Consider the following 10,409-nt stretch of genomic DNA (forward strand, 5'->3'; position numbering starts at 1 on the left):
AAAGATTATACTTGGAGATAATGCCACCTACTCCGTGAATGGAATAGTTTCTTCCACTCTACACTTGAGTCAAGGTAAAACCCTTCATCTACAAGAAGTGTTGTATGTGCCTGATTTGAAGAACTTGGTGTCTATTTCAGCAACGGAAGATAAAGGCTTCAAGGTAACATTCATTAATGGAAAGGTACGTATTTGGCATAGAAATTAAAGCATAAAAACCGATGCTGAAGCAAGAAAACTGATAGCTTGAAAACTTGAATGTACAAATACACAGAGGTATTTGTAAATAATAATTTATTATATATAAAAATATATAAGTAATATAAATGTTACAATGAAGACCCTGCTTTTATACCTCAGCAGGTGTCCTTTCGTGATTGGGCATGTCTTTTAGACATGCCTTTTCACTTAACTTAATGAATATTTAACCTAATTAATATTTGATTATTTAATATTTATATTTATTTTATTTGTTTACTTGTTATGAATTATATTCATAACAGAAACCCTAAAGACGAATTTACTCTTGGATTTAAGGTTGATGGTCTCTTCAATGTGAATTATGGCACCAAAGATTTGTCCACTTACACTACAAAGCCCAACCTAGGGTAAGGAGGATGGTCACAGGTATGTCTGAGTTTAACATGAACCATGAAGGGTTGTGTAGCTAGGAAACATACAAAGGGACCATTCCCTTCTAGTGAAATCAAAATGATCGATATTCTTAAACTAGTCCATTATTACCTATATGGTGTCCTGCCCATAACCTCATTGGGAGGATACATATACTATGCAATATTTGTGGATGACTACTCACGAAAAACATTGATCTATTTCTTGAAGAGAAATGATGAAGTGTTAAAATGGTTCGGTTCTTTCAAGGCATTAGCAAAAAATCAAACAAGGAAGAAGATCAAGGCATTGAAGACTGACAATGGAACCAAATATCAATCAATTGAATTCAATGACTTTTGCAAAGAGGTTGGCATTAAGAGGGAGACAATTGTTCCACACACTCTTGAACAAAATGGCGTTGTTGAAAGGAAGAATTGAATGATTATAGAAGCCACCTGTGCTATGATCTATGATCAAGGTCTATCGAAGTTCTTATGGGGAGAAGTTGCCAACTCTGTCGTAATGTTCAAAATAGAAGCACGCATCAAGCTTTGGATTTCAAGACACCCGAGGAAGTCTTCACTAGTAAGAAACCTGATGTTTATCATTTTAGAATGTTTGGTTTTCCTGTATATTTTCATGTGCCTAAAGAGAAAGGGAAGAATTTGGAATCTTTTGGGAAGAAAGGAATATTCGTCAGCTACAGTGAAAATTCAAAAGCATATAGCCTCTATGTACCTAGAAAAAGAGATGTGGAAGTAAGTCGTGATGTTACCTTTGATGAAGACACTACCATTGGGAAAGCCAAATATCTCCCTATCCCAAGGAAAGATGATGATGATTCTTCCGAAAAACAAGATGAACCTCTAATGGATGAGCTTATGCCCGATGTTCATGTTTCGATGGATCCTATTGATCCACCTCCTAGTGATTCCTCTACCTCAAAGAAAATACAACTATAGCTCTACCTCAAATAAAAGACCACTATAGCTCAAAGATACTCTCGAAGATGTTGAAAGAGATACTGCTCCAAGAGGGACGTTTCGTGAAAGAAAGAAGTCGAACAGGTATCAAAGGTATTTGGTTGTTGTGAGTAGTATTGTTCAAGTTGAACCTTGCATGTTCAAATAAGTTGTAAAGAACCAAGTATAGAAAGATGCGATGAATGAGGAATATGAATCAATATGAAGAATGATGTATAACGCGTGGTTCCTAGACCTAAGGACAAGTCCGTGGTCACTTCAAAATGTGTTAAAATTGGCAATTAGAGCCAAACTCCATGTGGGTCATCTTATTAATGGAAGCTAATATTTTTCTTGGATCCCTCTCATCAAGAGGTGTAGGATCGATCTAAAGATCATCCAATTCCGATAAGTATTCATGGAAATATGAATTTATTTGTGTTATGGGACAATTCATCAATGTCGGCCAACAACCAAATAAACCCCACTTGTGCTCAACGTTTTAGTATAAATAGGGGTGGCCTTCAAGTCATTTCAACACACTTGGGATCTCTTCTTCTCTACTTGTCTTTAAGTTTTAGTAGGAGGAGAGATCCTAAGGGATAACGTTGTCCTAATCCAAAGGGTAGAAGCTAGAATTGCCAAGAAAAGTCGGAACTACCAGGAAAAACTAGAACTGCCAAAACTGTCAGAACTGTTGGGAATAGCCAAAATTGCCGAGAAAAGCTGGAATTGTCGGAACTGTCGAAACTGTTGGAACTGTCGGGAATAGCTGAAATTGTCAGAACTGTCGGGAAAAGACGGAACTACTGGAACTACCAGGAATTGTCGAAACTGCCGGGAAAAGCCGGAACTGTCAGGAAAAGCCAGAACTGCCATAACTGTCAGGAACTACTGGGAAAAGCCGGAACTGTCGAAACTGCCGAAATTTCCGAAACTGCTGGGAACTGCCGGAACTACCGAGAATAGCTGGAACTACCAGAACTGTCGGAACTATCGAGAATAGCCAAAACTATCGGCAACAACCGGGAACGCTGACGTAGAGGGAAGAAGTCGGAACTGCCGAACTAGCATGCAACAGCAAGCATGCAAAGGACAATAAGCAAGCTAGGGACAACTAGCAAGCAAGATGCAGCCAGCACATAGGCTAGTATGACAACATGGTGCAACAATGGCACATAATGCAGTACAGTGATGGGTACAGTCATGATTAATGAAGCATGATGAGATGCAGCGTAGTGATGATGGGTGCAGCATGGTGCAGCATAGTGAGATGCAACATGATGACGAAATACAGCACAACGATAGGTGAAGGAGTCACCTTGGAGAATCAGTTGAAACAACATGTCTTCAATTGATCTCATGTATCATCTTCTTAGAGATGATCTATGCTCTTATCTAGATAAGTCAAAGTGTTGACTTCCGTTGTAAATATATTATCTCTCTCTCTCTTTGCTGAACAATTGAAGAACATATAAGAAGAATTGATTAAGAGTTTCCCCACATTGGGGTTTGTCCTTGGCTAGCACCACATCTTGTGTCCTCTTGTCTTGGCTTGTCTTTTGCGATTTACGTTTATGTTCTATCTGCAGTTTACTTTAATCTGATGTGATTGCGAATATGTAAAAGATATTGAGCTAACTGTGAAAATTGAAATAAATTGCTCTAAGCATAGAACATACATAAAATTAACATGGTATCAGAGCTGAGGTGAAGACAATGCCCAAGCAAGAGTGAAAGAGCAATTACTGAAGACAGCTGGGAAAGGACAAAAGGATCAGTGGATTCCTCATTCCTCTTCAAATTCACCAAGGGTGAATTCAAAGCAGAGAATATTATCAGAATAGCGCAGCAAAAGATTCTGATGGCCTACCTAAAGAACACTTCATTGGGAAGTCCAAATCTAAGGGTGAAAGGAAAGGCAGATGCCTTGGTTGCAATAAGTTCGGCCATTATGTGAAGGAGTGTTTGAATGGCAAAGACACATCTCTTTATGAAGATAACAATCATTCCAGGGACATCTTCAATGATCAAAGGAATGACAGGTAATGCAAGTCATCAAGGAAATAGCGGACTCTTCAAAGAAAGCAAGGAACCCCATGTATGAAGAATCAAATGTTGTTTTTGATAAGATAAAGAAGCGTTATCTTGTATTGGCCCTCTCCTTCAGATTCTTTGGGAATCTAGCTTTTTGATTGTAGTGCTTCAAGGCACTTCATCGGATAGAAGGGTGCACTCTCTAATTTGGTAGAGATGGAAACAATCGTGGGATTATACTTGGAGCCAATGACACCTATCCGAAAAGGGTCTAGGGGATGTCACCTCTCAATTGAATGAGGGTAACTTGATTCATTTACAGAATATCTTTTATGTACCTGATCTCAAGAAGAACCTGGTGTCCATTTCAGCAATGGAAGTCAAAGGTTACGAGGTGGCACTCATTGATGGAAAGGTATGTGTTTGAAAATAGAATTTTCAAAGATGTTTTTGAGTTCATGGTTGTATCAAGTTGCAGGAAGTCCACTGGGGACCATGTCCATTGACACATAACACCGGAGGTCTGTGAGTCAGATGGTGACAGGGATGCCTAAATTCAAAAAGAGCATGAAAGTACATGTTTGAGATGTACCGAAGGAAAATCTTACAAAGGGACCATTCCCCTCATGTAGCAGGTCCACAGGTTTGGAACAACCCGAGGGGTTTGAGATTGATGATCAGGAATCTCACGTATGCAGGTGGAAGAAAGCCCTCTATGGCTTGAATCAAAACTCCCCGGGCATAGTATGAGAGGATTGATAGCTATCAAATGAAGCCGAGATTCACTAAGAGTGAAGCCGATCCAAACCATTGTTTGAAGGTTGTGGATGATAGACCTCTCATACCAGCACCTTATGAGGACGACCTATTTCTGACAGGTGTAGACCCTCTCATTTGCAGAAGTAAGAGGGAGTTGGATTCTGAATGTGGAATGATAAATTGCAAGCCTGTGACTACCTTGAGGATCTTAACTTTTAGAAGTTATATGGTAGTGATGTTGGACCAGATTTGGGAAATGCCTCTAAGTTTCATAAACTCATTCGCATTGATGTTCTTGGTGAACTTCTGTTCGGATATATGTTTTGCAGTTAGCATGGTGAGCTCATATTTGGTTGAGCCTCACTGGATTGGTGCCAAGAATCTTCTGAGATATCTTCAGGGCACAATCTCTTATGGATTGAGATACACTGCCAGAAATATGAAACTGCATGATTATTCGAATGTTGACTGGGCAGACAATGTGGAGGATCACTAGAGCACTTCTCAGTGCTGGTTCTCTTTGTATTTTGCTTTGTAATCATGGATGAACAAGAAGCAAAAGTCGGTTGCTATAAGCACCTCTGAGACCAAATACATAGCTACGAGTATGATCTCGTGTGAAGCCACATGGTTGCAGAATCTCTTAAGTGAGTTGTTTGTACACATGATGAATACCACTGTGATTCTCTGTGACAACCCGTGGGGGGATTTGATTATTGAGGAATCCCATATTCAATGGTTGCTCTAGCAGATAGACATCAGATATTGCCTTATCTAGGATATGGTAAGTCAATGAGCGAGGAGGCTCCATCGCATTGAGCCTGATGTACAAGTCACAGACATTTCGTCAAAGCCCTAGGGAAAGGTCAAATCTATGACTTTCTCGAATGACTTGGAGTCATTGAGAGACCTTTTTATAGGGTCCTGCATGTTGCATGCATTGAGCTCGGGGGGCTTGGGGTACTTACTAGAGCAACATATGACCACAAGGTGACTCATCCTCTCCTGGCGGTGCGCTATGTACAAGATGACAGGTTCAACCTTCCCTTGTGATACCCCGTGGTGACTGTGGAACATGATGATTAGTTCTCCTGTGCGTCGGGATGATGAGTTCTCCCGTGGCAATTGTGGAATAGGATGATTAGTTCTCCCGTGGGCTAGGATGATTAGTTCTCCCGTGGCAACTGTGGAACAGGATGATTAGTTCTCCCGTGGTGACTATGGAACAGGATGATTAGTTCTCCCGTGGGCCGGGATGATTAGTTCTCCCGTGGCCACTGTGGAATAGGATGATTAGTTCTCCTGTGGACCAGGATGATTAGTTCTCCCGTGGCAACTATGGAACATAATGATTAGTTCCCCTGTGGGTCGGGATGGTTAGTTCTCTCGTGGCAACTGTGAAACAGGATGATTAGTTCTCCTATGGCTGGGATGATTAGTTCTCTCGTGGCAACTATGGGGCAAGATGATTCATTCTCCTGTGGATAGGATGATTAGTTCTCATGTCAAGGCATCCTACCCATACAATCTGGGACTCATGGGAAGTACCTCTCATTTGATCAATGAGCAGGGAAATGGGGTTAGGGACCATAGTAGTACTATCGATGGACGCATCGATGTATCTACCGTACTCCCTATGCTAGGATAACCTCCATTGATCTGGGAACAATATGAGTGGTTTGAGACTCTCTTGTGATATTGATCTGGGATCAATAAAACTGACTTCAGGCCAATAAGAGTGATGTGACACACTCCAAATGAAACTGACTTCGGGTCAGTAGAGAATGGTATGAGACATTCTCGATCAATTCTTCTTCTTCATGGTTTAGCAGCGCAAAGCAAAGAAAAGCAGACCTCAACTAAGCAGAGCAGTGCAAGGCACTGATGGCAGAGATAGTACAGTGAGACATATGGATCAACGGATGGAGTTCTCCCTAGTCGAGAGGGAGTGTTAAAATTGGCAACTAGGGCCAAACTCCATGTGGGTCATCTTATTAATGAAAGTTGATATTTTTCTTGGATCCCTCTCATCAAGAGGTGTAGAATTGATCTAAAGATCATTCGATTCTGATAAGTATTCATGGAGATATGAATTTATTTGTGTTATGGGACAATTTGTCCAAGTCGGCCAACAACCAAATAAACCCCACTTGTGCTCAACGTTTTAGTATAAATAGAGGTGGCCTTCAAGTCATTTCAACACACGTGGGATCTCTTCCTAAGGGATAACACTGCCCTAATCCAAAGGGCAAAAGCTGGAACTACTAGAACTGCCGGGAAAAGCCGAAACTGCCGTAACTGCCGAGAAAAGCCAAAACTACCGGGAAAAGCCAGAACTACCAAGAATAGTTGGAACTACCGGGAACTATCAGAGCTACCGCGAAAAGCCAGAACTGCCATAAATAGCCAAAATTGCCGGAACTGCCAGGAATAGCAAAAATTTCCGAAATCGTCGGGAGCTGTCAAAACTATCAGGAATAGCCGAAACTGCCAGGAAAGCTGACACAGAAGGCAGAAGCCGGAATTGCCAAGAACTGCCAAACTAGCATGTAAAGGAAAATAAGCATGCTAGCGACAACACGCAATCAAGATGCAGCCAACGCATAGGTTAGTATGGCAACATGGTGCAACAATGGCACATAATGCACTACAGTGATGGGTACAGTCATGATTAACGAAGCATGATGAGATGCAACATAGTGATGATGGGTGCAGTATGGTACAACACGGTGAGGTGCAGCATGCTGAATGCAGCACAAAAATAGGTGAAGGAGTCACCTTGGAGAATCAGTTTAAGCAGCATTTCTTCAACTGATCTCATGTATCATCTTCTTAGAGATTATCTATGCTCTTATCTAGATAAATCAAAGTGTTGACTTCTGTTGTAAACGTACTATCTTTCTCTCTCTCTGCTGAACTATTGAAGAACATATAAGAAGAATCAATCAAGGGTTTCACCACATTGGGGTTTGTCCCTAGCTAGCGCCACATCTTGTGTCCTCTTGTCTTGGCTTGTCTTCTGTGATTTATGTTTATGTTCTATCTGCAATTTACTTTAATGTTGATGTGATTGCTAACCTGTAAAAGATATTGAACTAACTATGAAATTTGAAATAAATTTCTCTAAACATAGAACATACCTAAAATTAACAAAATGGCTTTACAAAATCAGACATGGAATTGACGAGAGTTCGTCTCTAAAAAGGAAGTAGTGGACTATGACAAAGGTCAAGTTCGTCTCTAAAAAGGAAGTAGTGGAGTATGACAAAGTATTTGCATTGATTGCTTGACATACCACTATTTGATCTATTATTGCTCTTGTTGCCAATCAAGGATGGAGCCTACATCAAACAGGCATCTAAACCGATACCTGCAGTCTATTAAGCACCGTAGTGTTATTATATTTTATTTGTATACTAGGGGATATTCTTCTATTATCTCTGGAAACAAGACAATTTGATCTGGCTCTCACCTATGAGAATGGTTAGCAATAACTACAAATAACTTATCCTTTTGGCTGTGATGCAAATGGTTGAAGAGAACAACAAATCAATTTACATAATCTTTTAACCCAATTCATGATATGCAATCAATCATATAGTCAAGAAGCATGACAATAACAAATATGTGAACTACCAGATATAGTTTTTGGATTTAGTTAGTTTCTCAACGAGGAGAGAGAAAAACCAATGAAGGTTCAAACAATATAAAGTTGTAAATCATAAAATCCCATGCAAGTACCTCAGATGGACTGCCAAAATCGTATAATCATGTCAAGGCCTTTATGAAGAATGTTTGAGGTTTTATAGCACAAATTTAAACGATGTAGAGGCCTTAAGCAAGTCTTTTCCCTACAGCATTTTTATCATCAGACAATATCAGCTACAATGCCAACTTTAGAAATGTTGTTGTAGTCCATATTGCTATGCTAAATAGATGCACTTTTGGATCCATGTGTGGATCTAAATGACTTGATTTGAACTGGTAACTCTTTCAAAGGAGCTTCTCTTTGAGAACCACCAAAATGGCCCTGTTTATTTTTGTATTTTAAGTAAGAGACAAATGAAATCACCAAAATGAACCTGTTTATTTTTGTATTTTAATTCAGGGACAAATGAAGTCAGAAAATAGTTTGCAGATCAAAGATATGATAAAATTCGCCATTTGTTCAACAATGAGAATCAAGCTAATTCCATTAAAACTTCTTATATTCTAAAAATAAAACAAAACAGACATTTTTAAATCCAAATTTGACCACAAATGTGACAAATTAAATGTCATGATTAGAGAAACGAAAATACATAGATATATGATTCAAAAGAATGTCAAAATTGATAAATGCCAACACATAACAATATCCTCAATTTTAAAAATAAAACACCATTAACATTGTTTACAAGTTTTATAAAAAGTTTTGCCTAGACAATTAAATGGGCCAAATTCATTTTTCCCAGATAAAATTAATGAGTGCACTGACTATGACCGTATGTACTGCTTATCTGGGATGCATTATCTGTCATCAATGAGATTCATTGTCAGAAAAGAAACCACCAGTTTGGGTCAGATTAGCAGCTAGTATTAATGATTGAATCTACTCAGATTCCTGTTAGATTTACCCGCCCTTTATCCAGATGATGGAAAATGAGTTCAGCAGTGATACTGTTTCGTAGCAACATTCGTCTGTCCTGAGATCAATTATTTGCTTTATATAAAAACACAGGAAATTTTTCTCCTGCTAATGTGGATGATTTCCTATTACTCTTAATTTTCGATCACAATGTTTTTTCCGAAATCACAATCTCACTTGATTCAACCTCGAACCTGTGATGTATTTACGATGATTTGAATAAAGATGTGCATTTCATTTATGTTGTTATTGCAAATAACGTATGAACTCTACTGCAATTCATTAATGTTACATTGAGTCCAGAGAAAATGCAATTGAACCTCGTATGCATATTAATACAGAAAATAGCAACTATCCATTATAAAGGAGGCTGATGGGATGCAGGCAAACCCTAATCGAGATAACCCCAATTACAAAAAAACCCTAATTCAGGTAAAACCATTTGAGAAACCCTAATTCAGAAAAACCCCAATTCAGCAAACCCCTGAAAGCCCTGAATAGACAATTTTTTAAGCCTATGCAGACAGAAAAGAGGCAAGCTTATTTATCTTTTGTTGAGACGCCATATTTCTCTTGCATCTTGGTGAGGTCGTCCTCCTTCTTCTTGTTGTCGACCTTTTTGGTCATCTTGGACTGCTGGTAATAGAGGACGATGAGATACCTGTTGGCGACATTGAAGCCTGAGAGGTGATCGACGGCGTTCTTGGCGTCGTATATGTCTTCATAAACGACGAAGGCGGTACTGCGGGTATCCTTGTTGACGCCGATTCGGATCTGCCTGATGGCTCCATATTTGCCAAATATGTCATACATTTCCTCCGACGTTATGTTGAATGGCAGGTTCCGGACATACACAACCCTGTTCACCTCCGGCGACAGCCGAGTATTGGCCTTCCTCAAGCTTATGCTCATCTTCACTTCTTCTAAGCTCCTTCCTTCCACCAATACCTGAGCCTCTGTGTGTCGATGTTATCTACTACCCTGAAACAAAAAATACCCACAACCCTCTCTCAGCGAGATATTTATTTATAGCAACACCCCAAACGAGCGAACCGGGCCGATGAGAGCCGACCCGGGGTTTAACCAAAACCACCTATCGGCCCAATCGACCCAAACAAAACATTATAAAATTTATATGTTTGGTCATCCAAGTGGTTCCTAACATAAGCACTATCTCGCATCAATAACTACACCCAATTACTAATTAGGTAATTTGTTGATTTGCGTTATAACTAATGGGGTAGTGATGAGAGTGCAAACCCACCTCTCAACCATTCTCATTACTACACCTCATTCAAAAGTTCATAGTTTTTGATTAATTGTATGAGTGGTAAGGTTTAAATCATGATTAGGGTGGAATTATAAAGGAAAATAAAATCTATAAATCCATCTTCAATATAGAAAAAGTA

The 10,409-nt window shown here is 39.5% G+C and overlaps 1 pseudogene; it reads right to left on the reverse strand.

Moving 5' to 3' along the window:
* Positions 1–9,298: 9,298 nt before the first annotated feature.
* Positions 9,299–10,118, reverse strand: LOC149185694 (splicing factor 3B subunit 6-like protein pseudogene; annotated as a pseudogene).
* Positions 10,119–10,409: the final 291 nt, after the last annotated feature.

The sequence above is a fragment of the Pinus tabuliformis genome, chromosome 3_1 (genome assembly GCF_031772625.1).
Source record: "Pinus tabuliformis cultivar Carrire ecotype Pingquan chromosome 3_1, CPIR1, whole genome shotgun sequence".
Lineage (NCBI taxonomy): Eukaryota > Viridiplantae > Streptophyta > Pinopsida > Pinales > Pinaceae > Pinus > Pinus tabuliformis.